At 37.8% G+C, this 20,735-nt stretch overlaps 1 protein-coding gene across 3 annotated transcripts in view; it reads left to right on the forward strand.

Annotated features, from left to right (window-relative positions):
* LOC134863565 (carbohydrate sulfotransferase 8-like) overlaps positions 1 to 20,735 on the forward strand; it is a 210,024-nt gene that overhangs the window by 22,437 nt on the left and 166,852 nt on the right. Inside the window, exons 1-2 of one of the 3 annotated variants that reach the window (XR_010165677.1) lie at positions 10,117 to 10,441; positions 18,107 to 18,866. The exons of 1 other annotated variant lie outside the window; for it this stretch is intronic. The gene's annotated coding sequence lies outside the window, so the exon portion shown is untranslated. Of the gene's footprint in view, positions 1 to 10,116; positions 10,442 to 18,106; positions 18,867 to 20,735 lie in introns of those variants that run through there. One more of the 3 variants, XM_063882137.1, reaches the window with a different exon arrangement.

Consider the following 20,735-nt stretch of genomic DNA (forward strand, 5'->3'; position numbering starts at 1 on the left):
TAAAAAAATACTTCAACGTTGTTTAAGAGAACATGGACAAAAAACATTGGACTTTTTGTGCAGGTGTTGTGCAATTTGGTTCATTTTCTGTTGCAAATTTGTAGGATTTTAACTCTTTTTGAGCTGCACAGCCTCTTTATCCTGGTATACTGTACCGTAGATGTTCACACTTGGGAGCTGCCCATCCTCTGCCACTGCTGGCTCGTGAACACTCACTAAAGGATCGGAGAACATTACTCATTCCCTTAACCCAGCCAAACTTTCCCAGCTGCTTCAGAAAATCAAACCAGCACCTTCTTTATCACAGCGCTGCTCCTGGTACCTGTCTGCCTGCTTCACATGCTCCATGATCTCGCTCCTGTTTGAACCTCTGACTTCTTAAAAGCGGGCTGTGTGCTCAGTAATGGAAACACGTGTCCACTTACATGACAGCAGAGGCTCCACTGTAGACTTCCATGTTCAATATTTTATTGGCATGCCAGAGAAGTTAACAGGCAAGAAACCAGTCAAGGGGAACTGTGGGAGCAAATTAGCTCTCCGGATTTGAGTGGGAACCAAGTGTTTGTCTTTTTAGAGTTCTGCGTCTCGCTGGAGCAGCTTAGTTAATGGTGTTTGCGGTTATAGTGGATTTGAAAGCTTGAGTGTAGGACACGGAATAACTTTGCAGAAAATTAGCTTTAATAAGAAACCCTGTCAGCAAACTAACTAAATTATACAAAGCTCTCCATTAAACGGCTAAACAAGGATCTGACAAAGAGTGACAGAAAACCAGAACCTAAACACAAGCAGAACTGATCACAAGGACAAGAAGCAGGCAGGAAAAACTGAGGGGCAGCCGGAGAGAAGGGTCGGACAATCAAACAGGAGGGAAAACATGCAGACAGGAAGTACAAACATGGAGTGGCCACATTTCAAAATAAAACAGGAAACACCGATGGATCATGACACAAATGACAATCTTTAGACAGAGTAGTTCAATTAAGTCAACAGTACCTCAATATCTCAGTGGGTTCATGTGTTGGCTTATCACCTTGGTTTTCACAGAGTTTTGAAACAGCATGCTTTTATTTTGAAGGTGATCATTTACTGGTAGTTAAATGCACAGCAAAAAAACATCATGACAGGGTTTATATGAACAGATATTGCATGATGAATGGACGTATAGTGTATTAATGCATATGGATATGTATGTTCATATGTTATATCGATTTATTTCAGTCACATATATCCTGCATGATGCCCCCTCTTTATGATCTTCACCTCAAACACTGTTGTGTAATTTGGAGTCATTACTGAATTTCCTCCAAAAAATGATGATTGTATAACCAGTATTTTATTTCTGGGAAGTTAGAAAAATATGCTGACCCCCCTCATGTCTGAAAAACATAATCACAAACAGGAACGTGTGTAATATTGTGTTATATCTGTCCTATATAAGGGATTTTTTAAGGGTTTTGGGTTTTATAGCAATGAAACATGAAATACGTAAAACTTTTATGTCGTTTTCTGAACTTCTTTTTCTTTTCACTTCTGGATATAACCAATCTTACCAAGAATTCTTTGGCCGAAAGTGGATTTTTCTTTCTTTTCTTTTCCTACAATTTACTACAAACTGTGGATTCAGTAACCTTGAGTCAATACTGCAAACATCCCGGCAGATATTCGACCACTTACACTGTGTTATACCGCCAGAGCCGAGGTCATGGACACAGTCATCTAGAAACTGTTGAACATTTTGTGAATTTTCCAATGGAAATATCTGCATTAGAGAAAACAATATACAGTGGTATGCAAAAGTTTGGGCACCCCTCTGAGATTTCATGACAATTTGCTTTTCCTTTATAATAGAAGATCACAGCAACAACATTTGTTTTCCTACAAAGATGTAGACGTTTTAGTGTTTTCCAGACCAAAATTCTTAGGGTAGCATTACATAGTTTTATTATAATAAAATAAAATGCAAAAAATGGGATGTGCAAAAGTTTGGGCACCCTTATAAATAGCATTCATTTCAACACCTGTACGGATTTATAGCTGACAGGTTGCTGCACAAAATTGCTTTGATTAGCTCATTAGACCTTCAATTACAAAGACAGGTGGAACCAATCATGAAAAAGGCTATTTAACATAGGTAATAGCTGGCTGTGCCTGGCCTAGGTTCTTTCTTAGGGAGTGGCAAGATGGGGACCTCAAAACAACTCTCCACTGACCTGAAAGCTAAGATAATCCAACATTATAAATTAGGAGAAGGGTACAAAAAATTATCTGACAGGTTTAAACTGTCTGTCTCCACAGTCAGAAACGTAGTTGTGAAATGGAAGGCCACAGGAACAGTCCGTGTGAAGGAAAGATGTGGTAGGCCGACAAAAATAGGGGAAAGGCACAGGCGAAGGATGGTGAAAATGGTCACAGAGAAGCCACAGACCACCTCCAGAGAACTACAACAACATCTGGCTGCTGATGGTGTAGTTGTTCACCGTTCCACAATCCAGCGTACTTTGCACCAGGAAGAGCTCATTGGAAGGGTGATGTGCAAAAAGCCTTTCCTGAGTGTTAATCACAAGAAGAGTCGCATGAGGTATGCAAAAGCACATCTGGACAAGCCAGAAGCATTTTGGAACAAAATACTGTGGTCAGATGAGACCAAGATTGAGTTATTTGGTCATAACATGAACAGGTATGCATGGCGAAAAAAACACACTGCATTCAATGAAAAGAACTTGTTGCCCACTGTAAAATTTGGTGGAGGATCTATCATGTTATGGGGCTGTGTGGCTAGCACAGGTACTGGAAAACTTGTTAAAGTTGAGGGCCACATGAATTCCTTACAGTACCAGGAGATTCTTGACAAGAATGTTCTAGAGTCAGTCACAAAGTTGAAGCTACGCCGGGGTTGGATTTTTCAGCAGGACAATGATCCTAAGCACCGATCAAAATCCACCAAGGAATTCATGCAGAAGCACAGGTACAATGTTCTGGAATGGCCATCCCAGTCCCCAGACCTTAACATCATTGAAAATGTATGGATTTATTTGAAGAAGGCTGTCCATGCACGGAGGCCAAGAAACCTGACTGAACTGGAGACGTTTTGTGTGGAAGAATGGGCCAAAATACCACCTGCCAGGCTTAAGGGACTTGTCTGTGGCTACAGGAGGCGTCTACAGGCCGTTATTGCAGCAAAAGGAGGCAATACTAAATATTAATGGAATTATTTCTTAGGGGTGCCCAAATTTATGCACATGCCTATTTTTGTTTGAATGCACATAAACATGTTTCTGTTTGACCAATAAAAGTTATTTCACTACTGAGATGTTTCTGTTACCATAAGGTATAACATATGTTAAAATGAAGTTGCTGCTTCAAAAGCTCAGCAAGTGACAAACTGATGCAGTGGTTTTCCTAAGGGGTGCCCAAACTTTTGCATACCACTGTATATCTTCCCAACAAAGGATGGTTTTACATCAAGGGGAGTGTAGCCCTGGAGCAGAAGAGGTGTGTACTTTTCATGCCAAAAGTTGAGTTGCTTAGCAGGAGGAGTTGACCAACCTTTCTGTTCGACACAAGGAGGAAATGGTAGGTTCAAGATGTGCATCAATTAGCTAATGGTGGTCTAACATAGTGTCTGCAGTCCTTTTCACAGGTGCAGCTAATTGGAAAGCATTTCTTGTTTGTGTTACCGGATAATAAGGACCTTTCCTTCCTGTGACACATCCAGGAGAGCATTTAAAACCTCACATGGAAGTGCAAATTGACACTGACTCGACACATACACTTTGATTTCTACTCCTTTAAAACAACACATGTTTTCAGTAGTGGTGCAGATCATTTTAAGCTCGAATTTTTGATACCGTTAGCTGAGTACTACTGTTGTAATGCCTGACTTCAGATGGATAACTCATATAAAAGCTAGTATTATACAACGTTTATTGTGAATATGAATTACCGCTTTGACTTTGAACAAAACACAGTCTTGCCAAGACGCCTTTTGACCTCTTGAACGAGGAGTGCGTGGTAACTTGTTTGGGAAAGATCAATTTCTGAGTCACACTATTAAACGTTTGTTGAAAATATCCCGCGGAAACATTACAAACTGTCTTTGTAAAAATGCAATTTACTGCTCATCTGCAGGAAGCAAATACAATAGAGCCTGCACAAGTTGCTGCAGCAGCACCTGCATCCGTAATCCGTGATTTGATCCGGTAAGTTTTCATTTGTTGTTATGAAACAGTCTCACATTCAAGAGGCCAATGCAATTGAGAAAGGCAAGGCACTGTAATTTGAATAGTGGGATCATACCACTCCAACTGGTGAGGCTGTGATTTCCCTGTGAAGACTCCCTTTGTAATCACATGCTTCTCTGCAATATCCTTTTCCCCTCCACTGCACATGCTGAGAGAACACAGCTCTCCTGTTTATTGGAAATCTGACTTTTATCCTTGGCCAATAATGATTTTTCTTTTACTTATATGAGCACTACGATTAAACAGCAATCATTTGCCATGTGCTCCATGACACGACACATCCTTTACTGGCTGTATGCAATCCATACAGTATATACAGTACATACATACTTACCATCAAACATAAATACATTTGCACACACAAACCGATTTTTAGGGTGCGTTTATCTGGAAGTTTGAAAAACAGCACCATGTACAACAATGCAATTTAAGGACAATTCAGCATCCTCCTGGGTCCCTCATTTAATTTCATTTAATTCTATTGTTTTATTATTTCATTATTTTATTACTTGATTATTTCATTATTATTATTATTATTATTATTATTATTATTATTATTATTATTATTATTATTATTATTATTATTACTATTATTATTACTATTATTATTACTATTATTATTATCATTATTATTATTATTATTATTATTATTTTTATTATTATTATTATTATTATTATCATTATTATTATTATTATTATTATTATTATTATTATTATTATTATTATTATTATTATTATTATTACTATTATTATTATTATTATTATTATTATTACTATTATTATTACTATTATTATTATTACTATTATTATTACTATTATTATTATCATTATTATTATTATTATTATTATTATTTTATTATTTTATTACTTTACCATTTTATTACTTGATTATTTCATTATTATTATTATTATTATTATTATTTCATTATTTTATTATTATTATTATTATTATTATTATTATTATTATTACTAATAATAATAATAATAATGTATTATTATTTTATTACTTTATCATTTTATTATTTTACTACTTATATTTTTATTTTAGTTTATTTATTTAGATCTATTTTTATGTTGTAATTTTCTACGTTTTTTTCCAGAGTCAATTTCTTTTGATTAAGTGTATTATCTATTTTGCTATTGGGCTATATTGATCACATTATTTTGAATGTGATGTACAGATGAGTATCATTATAACCCCTTGGCATAGAATACACTTTTCCCCTAATTGAATGCACCCTCAGAGGAGCCTGCTGTGTGACCCAAGTCAAAGCAAACACACCCACAATGGGGTGCAGACCAGGTGCATGCTGGGAGCAGCTAATATGCCCGCCGTGGATCCTCCAGCGGTGACATTTGCGTAGGAGCTTCTCTGTGACCTTCAGTGAGGTGTGCAAAGCTTTTTGTGACAGCAGCAAGAGCGCGTTAGTGTCCATACATCTGTGTGCTGCTGCCTCGGTGAAGCTTTATGAGGTCAAAGTGGAAGGTTAATTATGAATCGCTCTTTCTTCACATTTCAATTTTCTGTTTCACTGCATTTAACATGTATTAACTGCTGGGGAAAAAATGCATCGTGACTCATATGTTAATTATAAGATGAGATAACCTTTATTGATCCCACATGGGAAATGTTTTCATTGCGGAAGCATGGAAAACAGGTTTTGCACATAATTAGAATTTTAAAAAAGGTAGAAAATAAAGCATTATACAGTATAAACATCTCAGAATAGAAGATAAAACAGAAGAAAAAGACGAACAATAAAGAAGTTGATTGTGACAAAACAATATTTAAAAATATCTGACAGATAAAACACTATTGACGCGATGAATGACAGCTAACACAATATAAAAGTGGGATATTATTTACATTTGGTGTGCAAGAAAGGCACTGATATTCTGTATTAATAATCTAAACATGCAAAATAACTCGTTACTCAAGCAGTATGATAAATGGAGGTCACTTAAAAGTACAATAGTTCTCAGAAATGTAGTGCAGTTGGAGGAAATAGCATAAATGAGTTATAAAGTGGAGTCCCTGAGTGATTAAATGTAGTTAATTAGTTTCCACCGGTGTCATTTATAGCTCATTTAATGGTTTAAGTAATTCATATTTATTTGATCTTGCTTAAGACTCACTGCAACTCCATATTTAATCATTAGTAGCCTCTTTGTTTATTTGCCTCCCCAATACATTAAAAATAAATAAAATGAGACAAAGTGGATTTGAAGAGCCTCATGTCCTTGTGGTATTTCATCTGTGTTTGTATTTAATATGGTTAATAATAGAGAAAATGGGTAGAAATAAGTCACATTGTGCAACCTGTGTCTGTCTGTTTTAACACCAGAGAACATGCTGCACATTATTTCTCACAGTGTGGTTGATTGTATGATTGATATTCATATTTCAGTCATGACAATTACAGAGCAAAGGCTGGGTTGAAGGTGCAATAAAGTGCACTAATCCCGTGATTTACAGTAAAATACGCGACCTATTCGTTGAGGTATAATCAGGTTGATTTATCCGCTGCTCTTTCCACCGACCGTATCAATGTCCATTAATCAAACCTAAAGTAATCCCAGCTGGCTTTGGGTTCTTAATGTCAACTGGGTTCCTCGAGAGTCTGTAGAGGAGCTGGGAAATAATAATAGTCTTTATAAGAAGTATAGCTAAAGGGCAAACCTTAAAGATTTTAATTTGGTGGGTTGATCGTCATTTTGTGTTTGATCCTGAGCCACTCTGTACGGGGAACAACGTCCAGTCAATCTTCATTAAATATTCCCACAGTCAATTAATTCCACTAAAGATTTGGTACCACTTAAGACTTCCCTTATAAAGGATCCATAAAGGGTTTATAATTAGGTTATTAATTAGGTTGTAAACACTTTATTAATCATTAAGAATCATTTATAAACCAGTTCTAACATAGATTTCACACACAACACAAGCTCACTATTTGGCAAGATGACTAAGCCTTATATTGGTTACTTAGCTTCCTTCATCTTCTTCATCAGCCAGCATCCTCAACTCAGTGAACAACAGATACCGAGGATGCTGGCTGATGAAGAAGAGGAAGTAAGCTAAGTAACCAATATAAGGGTTAGCAGTACAGATAAATGTGGGCTCACTATTTGGCAAGCAACTGGTCACAGTTGCCTTGTTTATCTCTTGTCTTATAAAATCTCATTAATGATTTATAAAGTGTTCACAACATAATTAATAAATGAATTAAAAACTATTCCTAACCCTTTATAAGGGATTATTGTAAACAGGTACCAAGATTATACTATAAAGCTGATCATTTGAACTCTTAGTAACCTATTTTTTACTGTGTTGACTATCCTTGACTTTTGGATGGATGCCATCAAAACAATTGCATCCGTCATGGTACCAATGGGCTGAAACTTGATTCCTTAAGCAATCCCATGACTATATCTTTGCCCAACCAGCGGATCAAAGATTATCATGTGAAATATATCAACACAGATATATTGGGACCTTCATGGTTCCCAGATAACGATATTTTAATTTGGAGATTTCCTAACCTGTAAAAAAGGACATGCTTCTCACTTTTTTTTCAGCAAGATGCACTTGTTAAGTATTAGCAATACACTATCATCACTGTGAGAGTGAGATATGTAAGGGAGGGATCTTGATCAGCATGAAAGGTGTTTTTTCCCCCATAATGACCGACTCGCTGCACATTATCCCGCTTATTACACGGCCAGATACTAAACAGAGTAACGACTCGACTCCCAGTACTAATTGAAATTATTTTATTGACTCAAAAATGATCTTATTTTTTTCCACAAAAAAAAAAACTCTGTTCCACAACACACCAACGGCTGGAACTGCAACAACAACAACAACAACAACAACAACAACAACAACAACAACAACAACAACAACAGCACTGATCGAGGTTTTCTGCAACTGTTCAAGTCACAACACCGCAGAGCCCAGACCGTGTTCCTGTGAGTGTTCACTTCCTGTCTGTCTTTATCTGACGTCCGGCGCTCCGTCTTTTAACCTCTTTTCCTTTCTTGGTCCTCCTTAACAACGGTCAATATAGTCCTTGACAACGATCTGCACTACTGGATTCACGGTCACATGTTCTGAATTGACAAATCAGAATCGAGTATTCAACTAAGCCTTGTAATAATGGCTTTTAAGCATTTAGCAATTAAACACCATTCTGTCTTTACAGCCTTTAAATAGCCGGTAGTGTATCTGGACACTTTTAGTCTTGTTAACACTTTTTTTCCATGAAGGCACCCAAAGAATGAACACAGCGGCTGCATTTCTGCACAGTTAATTGTCGGTGACATTACAAGACAGGCCGACAATGCAGGATTTACACTCATCGTAGAGAAGAACATCAACAGGGCTGTGTGACAGGATAAAACTGGCATTAGGCTGAATATGAACGCAGGGCAGACTAATTAAGTATTGCTGTGAAGCACAGTGGAATAGAGCAGCGATTTCTGTGTATTCAGATGCACGTAGGATGCAGAATATAGCATAAAATAAAAAAGATAAGAGTCTGCTGGTGTGCCAAAGTCACATATGTGCACAATTCCTGCAAAATACCTTCATTTGCACCGTGTGTGTGACTGTCTTTAATCTTGCTGTGGACAATCTGCTGATGAGTCTGACCTTGGAGTGCTCTGAATAAAGGGCAACCGGGAGCAAAAGGTCAGGGACAGCAGGGGTTTGTCACTGCTGTCCAATGCAGGGCGGGTTTTTTTTTAGCTAATTTTAGCCATTACCAAACTGCTCGCTGTGTAATAACCTTGCTCCAGCCCCATCAGAGCCAACACCACCAGCCACTTTGAAGCGCTCAAGCCCATTTAATGAGTCTAGCCAGGACAATTCGGTAATGGTAATAATGGGCTTATTTTTCTTTCTTAATAAGAGCACTTCTGTGTGAGGGGACACTTACACACTGACTAGGTGCAACATTTTAAACACAAAACTTAAGGTAAAATAGAAAATGGATTCACCTCAGTGGTTTATTCAGCAATCTTCCAACTCCCACTGGCAGCCAGACATCAATAAGTGGGCTGTAACACTGTGTATCGTTGACATCTTGTAGATTCTCATATTACATTTAATTGTAAGTGTCATATTAATGTCCTCCTTGTTTATAAAAGCAAGATGTTCAGTCTTTAAATCACACATGCACATACAGCACGATGCAGCCCATCCATACAACGCTTTGATGTGAAGTCTGCAGAGCATAACAAATAACTTATCAATCGTCCTTTCATTACAACAACTCAGAGGTCATTAAAAGGTTGCACATAGAGCAGTGTGTTCTTCCAAAAAGGCTGACATTAAAACAGACTTTACAGCAAGAGTTAGAAGATTGTCAGCTGCAGACGTCATCCCACAATTAAAAGATCGTAGCTTTGATCGCGGCAGTAGGTAATTTGCGTCCATCAAAAGCCATGTTCTGTCATAATGCCCTTTAACAAAATACTGCCTGCCTGCTCCATAACTCTGTTTCGAGCTTGAGGTGAAATGTAAAAATCCCCCTCTCTCATTAATGCAAATGTTTCAGCACTAACAGTCCTGTGCATTTCACATTTTAGGATTCAAAACAAGTGTACTGATCAAGAACAGAAGCGGGGTCTAGCTGCATCGTCCTCATGGCCTTGTCACTTCGACCTGACAAATAGGAAACACATTCTCAGAGAACTAATCACAATAACAAGACACAGCTGCAGCAGGTTGGAAAAACACAGAGGAGCAGGGGGATTAGACACAGGGGAATGAGACACAGGTGGATTCAATCAGGGCGGGGCTAAACATCATTTAAAAAAAAGGATGGAAAACACACAAAGACAGGAAGTAAAACCTGACAAAGTGAGGGTTCTTTCAAAATAAAACTGGAAACAGAAAAACCGAAATATTTGAGAGATCCATCAGGAATATCTTAAAATGAATTTGACGTCAGAAAGAAAGAAACGTTTCACAAAAAAGTAGGGAAAACACACAGACAGGAAGTGAAACCAGGCATGACACATGGTGAGTGGTTTACAAAATAAAAGAGGAAACAGAGAACTAGACAAACCTAAGAACACACCAGGATGGCACATGGAGTACAGGAGGAATATCCACAAGGGAACGTAAGGATTAAAAATGGATGAACACAGACTGGGATAACAAGACGACGAAGTGGCAAGGAACAATGGGGAAGGTAGGCTTAATTAACACACTGAAGTTAACTAAATGAAAATACACAAAGCTAGAAAATGAAAAGTGTTCTTTCAAAATAAAATAGGAAACAGAAACACAAAAGGCACTTGGGCATTTGTGGACTAAAAGCAGGACATGACTAGAATAAAACAAAGAGTAAAAATGAACTTAAATGTCTTTTTAAATGGAGCTGGAAATTGAAATGGCCAGTAGCAATGCATCTGCGCATGTCTGATAACTAAGTTGTGGCAAGTGCTCTGCTTTCATACATTTCTAAATAGAGCAGCAGGAAGCCATGATTGGTTTGGTGCGGTCATGTCTGCTAGCTCAAGTTAAAACTATGCATCCTTAATCATCCATAATTATAAAGTCAGGTGTCATAAGTTGATGTTAAACGTAGTTAGTTTTTAGCTACTAACGTTATGAGCTTGATAAGGTTGGCTGAATTGATTACGTAAAGCTTTTTGTTGCGCAAACTGACCTGTCTGGGTTTTATTTTGAAAGGCGTCACGATCTGTCAGATTTCCTGTTTTACTTTGAAAGGCGTTCACCCCCTGTCTTGTCTGTGGTTGCTTCCTGTCTCTGTGTTTTCCCCTCCTGTGTGATTACTGATTCTGTTCACCTGGTGCCCTGGGGTTTTCCTGTCCAGCTGCGTCTCCTCCTCTGATTAGGTCTGCTTTGTTGAGGTTCTGGTTTTTCTGTTGCTGGTTGTGGGATTCTTGTGTTTAACAGGGAAAGAGCTTTATGTTGTGTTCGCGGGAACCTTGAAATCAAGGTATTTTCAGTTACCTGCTCGACTCAAACTGTATTGTATTGTTTGCAAGCAACATGAACATAGCTGACAATGGTTTGAAAGCTAACCTATAATAGCAAACTCATACCATCAGTACAAGATATTTACTGCTCAAGACATGACATGTAAGGAAGACCATGGATTTTTTAAACAGTAAATTTATATATATATATATAACGTTCTCATTTTAGGCAGTAATCCGGACCGTAAGATTTTTCATACTTTTTATATTATGTACAGAGGTGGGAGAAGTACTCAGACGTTGTGCTCTGAGTCAAGGTACTGAGATCTCGTACTTAAGTAAAAGTGTAAGTACTCAGATCTTATACTTGAGTGAAAGTAGAAGTACTTAGATCTTGTACTTGAGTAAAAGTAGAAGTACTCAGGTCTTGTACTTGAGTGAAAGTAGAAGTACTTAGATCTTGTACTTGAGTAAAAGTAGAAGTACTCAGGTCTTGTACTTGAGTAAAAGTAGGAGTACTTAGATATTGTACTTGAGTAAAAGTAGAAGTACTCAGATCTTGTACTTGAGTAAAAGTAGAAGTACTTAGATCTTGTACTTGAGTAAAAGTAGAAGTACTCAGGTCTTGTACTTGAGTAAAAGTAGGAGTACTTAGATATTGTACTTGAGTAAAAGTAGAAGTACTCAGATCTTGTACTTGAGTAAAGTATAAGTACTCAGGTCTTGTTCTTGAGTAAAAGTAGAAGTACTCAGATCTTGTACTTGAGTAAAGTAGAAGTACTTAGATCTTGTACTTGAGTAAAGTAGAAGTACTTAGATCTTGTACTTGAGTAAAAGTAGAAGTACTTAGATCTTGTACTTGAGTAAAAGTAGAAGTACTCAGGTCTTGTTCTTGAGTAAAAGTAGAAGTACTCAGATCTTGTACTTGAGTAAAGTAGAAGTACTCAGATCTTGTACTTGAGTAAAAGTAGGAGTACTCAGATCTTGTACTTGAGTAAAAGTAGGAGTACTCAGGTCTTGTACTTGAGTAAAAGTAGGAGTACTCAGATCTTGTACTTGAGTAAAGTAGAAGTACTCAGATCTTGTACTCGAGTAAAAGTAGAAGTACTCAGATCTTGTACTCAAGTAAAAGTAGAAGTACTCAGATCTTGTACTTGAGTAAAGTAGAAGTACTCAGGTCTTGTACTTGAGTAAAGTAGAAGTACTCAGGTCTTGTACTCGAGTAAAAGTAGAAGTACTCAGATCTTGTACTCAAGTAAAAGTAGAAGTACTCAGGTCTTGTACTTGAGTAAAGTAGAAGTACTCAGGTCTTGTACTTGAGTAAAGTAGAAGTACTCAGATCTGGTACTTGAGTAAAGTAGAAGTACTCAGATCTTGTTCTTGAGTAAAGTAGAAGTACCAGAGTGTAGGAATACTCTGTCACAGTGAAAGTATTCTAAATGTTCCTCCAGTGAAAGTAGAAAGTACTCTCCTCTAAATGTACTTAAAGTAGCGACAGTAAAAGTAGTCATTGTCTGATTGGTCCATTTCAGAATAATATCTCTGATATGTTTTATAATGATTGATCATTAAAGTGTTCTCAGAGCTGGTAAAGGTGCAGCTAGTTTGAATGGCTTTGTATACTGCAGGGTAGCTGCTGGATTTACTGCAGGTGAACTAAAGTCTGATTTAAGGGAGATTATATTTACCATCATTAATCCAAATCTGCCTAGCAACTAAAGGTACTAAATAAATGTAGAGGAGTAAAAGTACACAGTAGCATTACATATAAATACTCAATTGTTATACAAGTATCTCAAACTGTACTTAAATATAATACTTAGTAAATTAACTTGTAGTTGTACAACACTCACTTCACTCCTTGCTCTTTAGTTGTGTTTTGGTGCAGCGGGTGGGGTCTGTGTTTACTCCTGTATGTCATAAACATGCTCTGCTGCTTTCCTGCAGTCACACAATCCTTCCAGAGACAATGAGCGACCTTTAAATAGCATAAATCTGGTGAATCAATCACAGAAAACAATATTTTCCTATTCGAAATGAGGAGGAACTCAGAGCAATGGGACTTTTTTTTTCTGGCAATAAAATTGGCTACAGCATATTGACTGAAAATAAACGCTGGGTTTCCCTTCCTCTAAATCCCATGAATGTGGGCCCCCTGCTGTGTATCTGAGTCAGATTTGATAGGCATTGTGAAGCATACATTATTATATTTCATTTGAATGTTCTCCAGCTGAGTGGAAAAGGGAGGATTTTACCAATTGTTTTTATTGTATTGTCATGCCTTTAGTGAATTGTGTATTTATTCATTTAAGTGGTTTATGGTTAGTGACAAAATATTCATGTATGTACATAATTTATATTTCCTGGCTCCTTTCCTTAAAGCTGTGCTTAGCTGTGGGAAAGGGGGCTATTGGGCCCGACTGAGTAAGCATCTTATTGAAACGCAGTGAATGGTGTGTTTCTATCCGAAGCTGTTGGAGAAGGATATTCATCGTTTCGCCCACAATGTGTTTTTTTGCAGATGCATGATTTTACAGTCATTGATAAAGATGTCATCACGGTCAATGGCCGGGTATTTTTATCTAAGGACATGTATATTGTTAATGTTCAGTATTATTTTTAGGTCTGACTCTGTATAAAGCTGGTCCTTCTGCACAGTTGCAGATAAAGTCATACAGAGGTTTTTGTAGAGATATATAGTATGAGGGTACTGACGTCACTTCCGGGTAAAATAAGCCCCGCCCACTTTCAGGTGAGAATCCTTCATTAGAGTGAAGCAGGAAATAATAGTGTCTTAAAGCTGCTGAGTCATATATCGCACCTCCAACAACAAATAAATCCAGAGCTCCGGTTTCTTTACTTCCTCTCCAGAAAAAAGGAGAGTCAAAAAGGATGTAATTCAGAAATCTCAGTTTCAGTGTCAGCCTGCTGCCTGCCACTCATCCACCGGCAGACCCACCGGACATCCATCCCCTATTTATTCTCCTGTCTCTGCCGTCTGCCCAGACATTTCACACCGTCTTCATATTTATGGAGTCATTACACCGTTTCTCAGCAACAGAAGTATTGTTTTCTGGCCTCGCTTACCATGTTACTGTAACCCGGTTTAGACAAAACCCTGAAATACTTTTAATCATATATTCTTTGTAGAATTGGATTTCAGTGGTGGATGTGTAGGATTTGATATTCTAAATATTTCCATTAACTCCAGAATGTACCGCGTATTGAAACTCGTCGTCATTGTCGTTTTTTGTAACCAAATATCACGATCAATATGTGTTGGTATTTATCCCTTAAAAAAAAAGTCATATCTGCTGTGAATGACATCCAGAGGTCGTCACACACCTGTGTTAATAAAGTGTTCCAACATCAATTTAACAGCACAATTAATGACATTTATACAACCTAACTCAAACTAACTTATAGATAAATATGACAAGATATATTTAAATCTCAGTGCAAAAACACTACTGCCTATATTAGACAATATGTATCATAATTCAAAATCCAATCATTGGAGTTTAATAACTAAATGTAGGTGAGTTTAATAATAGACTGAGATGTATTGTCTCGGTGCATTAGCTCAGGTGTCTGCAGTGTAAATAAAACATCTTCCTTTTCCCTCCCCGCTGTGAGCCGTCAGATGAAGCAGAAACAAAATAACAATGATATTTTTTTAAGTGCATTTCCTCTTCAAACGCTCGGGTCATGGCGCTCCCCCGCCGGAAGAATCTATAAAACCAGATTTGAAAACATCCATTTCTCGTGTGTTTTGTATCCTGCAGGGAACAAACACTTTATAAGGAAATAAATGTTGAACAGATTCAAGCTGCTCTACCGAGTAAAAGATAAAATGAAAAACTGAACAACATCGAAATATTAAAGCAAAGTTATTATTTTCCAATTCCAGGTTTAATATATTGATACAATAAGTGTAACGTTCAACGAAAGCATGCAACTTTATGTCTCTAGACTTAATGTGCAAATAAGAAAATGACTTCAGTATGGTTTGGCTCATTGGAAACAAATGTACTTGCAGGTTTGTTGCTTATGTGATTTCTATCCTCGTGGTTTATTGCACTTAAAGCATCAGCTAGATGAAATGATGAGTAATGTGAGGATGTTTTTCAGAGCTATGCAAGCTGCAGTGAGCAGTAATACTACAGTGTACAGCTGTTGCATCATCAATTGATAAGTGGTACCTTGGTGTTTTATTGTGAAAGGGTGTCTGGGCCATCTCCAATCTGAACACCTAAGGGTTATGTGTGTGTGGTAGTTTAGCAACACTTTAGCATGACATTCAAAAGGAGTTATAACCAATATGAAAATGAAAAAAGCAAGTAGGAGGTGCAAAATACCGTTTTACTTTCAACATATCATAGCAGCATTCATCTCACAGAAAAACGGGACCTAAGGAGGTTTAGGTCTTCATTTATAAAAGATAAACATTGTTATTTCATAAACTCTGTGTGTAACTACATTGAGTGATATTGATTTTCACAGCTCTCAAAATAAAATAAATGCTTTCATAGTTGACAGTTTTAAGAGATTCTTTCCTCCAAATGTTTTTTTTCCAGTATATTTTCATGTTTTTTTTTACCTCAAGCCTCAACCACAGCAAACAAACAGAAACACAAAGTTAAAAAAAAGCTTCCAACATCTGGAAAAGATTGACAAAATAACACTAGTAATCCAGGATTGAATAAGCCAAAAATGGCTTGTAATTACATTATTCCCATCAGTGAAAAACACATGACAATAATGAGTTTGTATGCACTGTTTGTTTAGAGGTGTCGCTCCCTGAGCATGTTTCCCAGCGCTCCTGCTAATCCACGTTCGTGTTGAATGTCCACGTTTCAAAGACTGCCTGAGCAAACAGAAGAAAGGTCAACTTTTGTTTCTTCACTCTTAATATCAGAGAGCTGGATGCATAAATCTCGGATGTGTCTGAATGAATTAAACGGCTTAAACATGAGAGATCCCTCACCGTATGTCAGTGTATATTCATGCTGCTGCAGAAGCTGGTACTTCTTAGAACAATAGACAAAGAGACCAAATTATTTTCCTTTTCAGTCAATACATGAATTGGTAATTGGTTGTGCAGCAGTGGGACACACACATAAAAGACAGGGCAAATATACAAGACAATACGGACAGACAATCAGAAATCCTTTAGACCTTTACGTCCGCAGTGGGAGATTTACGCGGTTACAGCTAAGGCAAACAGCGCTGATGAAGAGGCAAATACAATGTAGGCAACGTATTGAAAAATAAAAACAAAATGGTACACAAACAAAGTGAGTTCATTTGAATAAGTAGCTCATAATGAGTATGTGTACTTAATAAATACTCTACTTACTTTCTAGGGTGGGAGTGAGATTTCAATAAGACATAATGCTATTTTTCAGGTTCATATCTGTATTTTCTGTCCTCTCCTGGGACATGTCTCCATGCTTTAATGTTCAGAAAGCTCTTTATGTTTCTCAAACTGCCTGTGATGCAGCACCTGTATTCACCCTCTGTCTGAAACCAGAGCCCAGTCTGCTCTGATTGGTTAGCTGGCCGGCTCTGTTGGGATCAGCCAACTGCGCTTAGAGATGTCCCGCCCCTTAGCCTAACACGTACAATGTATTGGAGCGCTAGCCAATAAAAGTCAAAAGTGTTACATAGTGATGTCATTGTGTTACAGAAGTAAAAAAGAGTCCAATGGAGGCGTGTGGGAAAGTCCTTTGCAGACCATTTACATGCACCACAACCTAAATAATAATCGTGCAGACCCTTTCCTCCTACAGAGTTGAGGAGAGAGGACAGCAGGAGTGTTTGGCTGTATTGGTTTTATGGCTCCAGATGGCAGGAACTGAAACTGTTGATTTAGGAAATGGGAACAATCACACAGGGTGGATTCTGCTTTCTTATATAACGTGCTTGTTGAAAAGATCCTGCAGAATTGACTTTGCAGAGCCGTTATTGTGCCTGAAGTCACTGACCAGCGCATCGAGTGATTGCTTTCTGCATCAGGACACTTCTATCTTAAAAGGTTTTAACACATGGAGATCTGGGGGTTAGAGTGATAGACATTATATGTACATGACTTGACACTCACTCAAAGAAAAAGCTCAAAACTCCAGTGTACTGTATGTGACATGGTTTTCAAAACACAACCACAACCGGATCAATATCTGTCGTTGGTGAAACGCGTAGCATTTCTACCGATAAGCAGCCTCTCCAGTGCAGCTGCAGCTCGGACTCATGCATCTTTCATTAGAGTTCAAGCTCCATTCATACAGGTGTTTGTGCAAGCTTTATTCCATTCTGCTGAAAATGTGTGCTGTTTTGATGTGTTGTGTTCTGTCTATTGGTTTGATTTTATGGCTGCAAAGCTTGTGAAAACAATGATAATTTGCTGTTTAAAAAAATGGAAAATTCCGAGCATCTAGCAGTACATGATCGCACCACAAAGGATTTAGAATCAAGGGCCTTTTTCCTGTTGTTTGAAATGATTTTATGCTTTATTTTTGTGTGGCTCTTTTAATTCATGAGGCGGATTCCGAAGTGTTTTGTAATCTGCACAAACTATTTGTTCTCTTCTGTTCCGGCCTGTAACAAATCCAATTAGGCATGCAAATAACCGCCTCAAATTGCTCATTGCTATTTTATGTACTCTAATTTTGGTGAAGCAAATTCTCAGTTTAGTTTCACCAATAATACCAATTGCAAAGATACATTTGACTTTACTTAAAAACCTTTACATTGTTTATTTTTTAAATATTTTAATGCAGGAGAGGTTTTTCTTCATGCACTATTCTCACCAGATATCCCTCTCTCTCTTACTCTCTTAAAATATGTGTCAAAGCAACATTTGATGAAGAACGTTGTAGCTCGAAGATCACTGTGTTGCTTTCTTCTTGCAGAGCCAGTAAGACCTGGCTTCCTCGGGACTGACCATGTGTGACGCGCAGCACACCGAGTGATATTGACAGCCATTGTCAACATACACCTTTCACATTGTGCAAAGGGCATCAAGCTTGTCTCCGCCTGTGGGTCACCGTCAGAAGTGGGTCATGCTCTGGTAGCAATGAATGCTCAGCCCCATTAAACCTGAGGCCATCAAAATGCATCTTAGAGGCCTTATTCTGCTTTTCGGGGTTGTTCCCTTTCGTGTGGTGTTTTTTCTATAGGTTTTTGTGAATGCAAAGGCTCGTGTGTCAAATATTTCGGAGTCATTTTTTTTTTTACTGAGCACACTTTTGAAGCGGTTGAGCACAATAGAAACATGTGGCATGACTATTGCTGCACAGTGGATGTAGTTGCCCTTAATTTGCTACCACTGTGTCTCAATTTGCATTCTATGTATCTACTTTTACTATTTTAAATGCATCCTAGTCCTGCCAACATTAATTACACTGTAATCTGAGTTTTATCAGAATTGTAATGTAATATTATATTTTAACTGTACTGTTTACTATTTTACTGACCTGTACTTTATCCTTGTTTAATAATTGTTTGTGTGGTTGAGATTATGCAATATTTGTAGTGTTTGTTGATTGTTATATTCCTGCCTGTTGATTGAAATGAGCTATTAGCTAAAACCTTGCATAAATCATCTCCTCTTTTCTGAGAATACTGTAGTTATATGCATGGTCAAATAAATACATGAGATTAAATGCAAAATGAGTAAAAGATGGTGCACTCAAAACAGTCGAGAAGCAAAGGTTAAGTAAAAACTCTGGACACGTCTTATACTTTCAAGAACCCTAAACTAAAGTAAGAACAGCCATAATTGCCACTAAACTTATTTACCACTAAACCAGTGTCGATAATGAGCCACTGTTAATTTAACTGAGAAGTCTGTAATGATTTGACACAGCGAAAACAATAGCTACCTAGTTAACGGCGAGCATCACTTCCAGTAGTTGCAGAGCAGCCGTGTGCAAGTCTGAGACATCCCTACACGGCCAAAACTCGCACGTGTTCAGTGTGCAAAGGAGAGAATTGAAATTGAGAAACAGTCTGAATTTGGCCAATTTTAAAGAACACATTAATGACAATTATATTTCAATCAAAGAGGAGAAGTGGGAGTTTTTACAGAACAATAATGACATTAAGAGAGAATGGCTGAATGCTTTTGTTAACACAGTAATTAACATTCTTGAGGAACAGATGCACATTTAGTATTCATGAATTATTGGTGGGAGGACTTTTTAAACCACTGTTGATGCACCTTTAAGCCGGGAGGCCGCAGGAGACCAGAGGGTTCCTCTCTGTCTCGGTAATGGTTATTGACTGCAGCTGAACCTCACATGCCCTGCACAGGCCCCTCTGCAAGTCGTCTAGTGGATATTCCACTGTATTCAACTTGATTGTGATCTACTGGAGCTGCCGTCTCCGATTACCACAAAGGTGCTTGTAAAACCGGGTGTTCGCACATTAAAGTGATTTCACTGCATGAGGAGACACGCTATTCCCAACAATGCTGTTATCTGGGATCTATGGATTTTTATATTCTCATCCGAAGCACTTGGACTTTTTTTCTGTGAGGTATAACACCTGATAAATTCTCTTTCATCGTCCTATAGAACAAACCAGCTCAGTGCAGTTTTATCAAAATTAAAGGCACAATTCTCACAATAAAGTGCATGAAATATGAAATATGAAATATCTAGAGGGGATAAAGCACACTGTACAGGTTTATGCACGTCTTGGGGGACATTTCTTTTGGAGGCTGTAAAATTTCAGGCGACAGGACCCAAAACTGAAATCTGGGAATAGATTTAATCACACTTCTGAGTCTGTTTTATGTTTGAACAACTCCAAATGATGCTTCAGGAATTCATCTTACACAGCCACTAAACCAAATACAATTCTACCAACATCAAAAAAGGATCATTTATTAATTAGTTGTGGATTTAGCTCCCTGTTTTTCCAATAAAGGACACCAATTGCATATATTTCATATCATTTTACAACGTCCAAGGTCGAATTTTAGGAACAAAAAGGAGAATGAGTTCTTCTGATCTGTCGTGATGTCCCTATAGCATGATTTGGTCACATTAATCGCGTCCTGATTGAAGACATCTGTGAGGGGAAAACCAGTGTTCAATGTAATTACGATCTAATTAGCATTATGCCGTTCAGCGGTACCATCATTTCATTTAGAGCTGAGGGCATAATCCGCCCAAGGACAGCCTCAGGATTATCAGGTTATACAAACCGAGTGTTTGTTTGTGTTGATAACGCCAACAGGGAGACGGCACTTTGCATGGGATCCTGTCTCTCCTGCTATAGACACACTTGAATGGTTTGAGTGTAATGGATTTGTTATTTCCACATTGATCACTGGATATGTTTGCTTTCTGGAATCAAAGGGGGAGCTGAGGAAACAAAGATTTTACCTTCCAGCTTCACTCTGTGCTGCGCTGCAATCAAAGAACAAGAACATATAAAACAAATGCATGAAAACACCAGCAAGTTTCCACAGAATTATTAATAAAGCAAGCATCTAGAAGATCTGGAGGATGTAGGATGACCTGCTGGGAGGAA

This window comes from Eleginops maclovinus, chromosome 4 (genome assembly GCF_036324505.1).
Source record: "Eleginops maclovinus isolate JMC-PN-2008 ecotype Puerto Natales chromosome 4, JC_Emac_rtc_rv5, whole genome shotgun sequence".
NCBI classification, from domain to species: domain Eukaryota; kingdom Metazoa; phylum Chordata; class Actinopteri; order Perciformes; family Eleginopidae; genus Eleginops; species Eleginops maclovinus.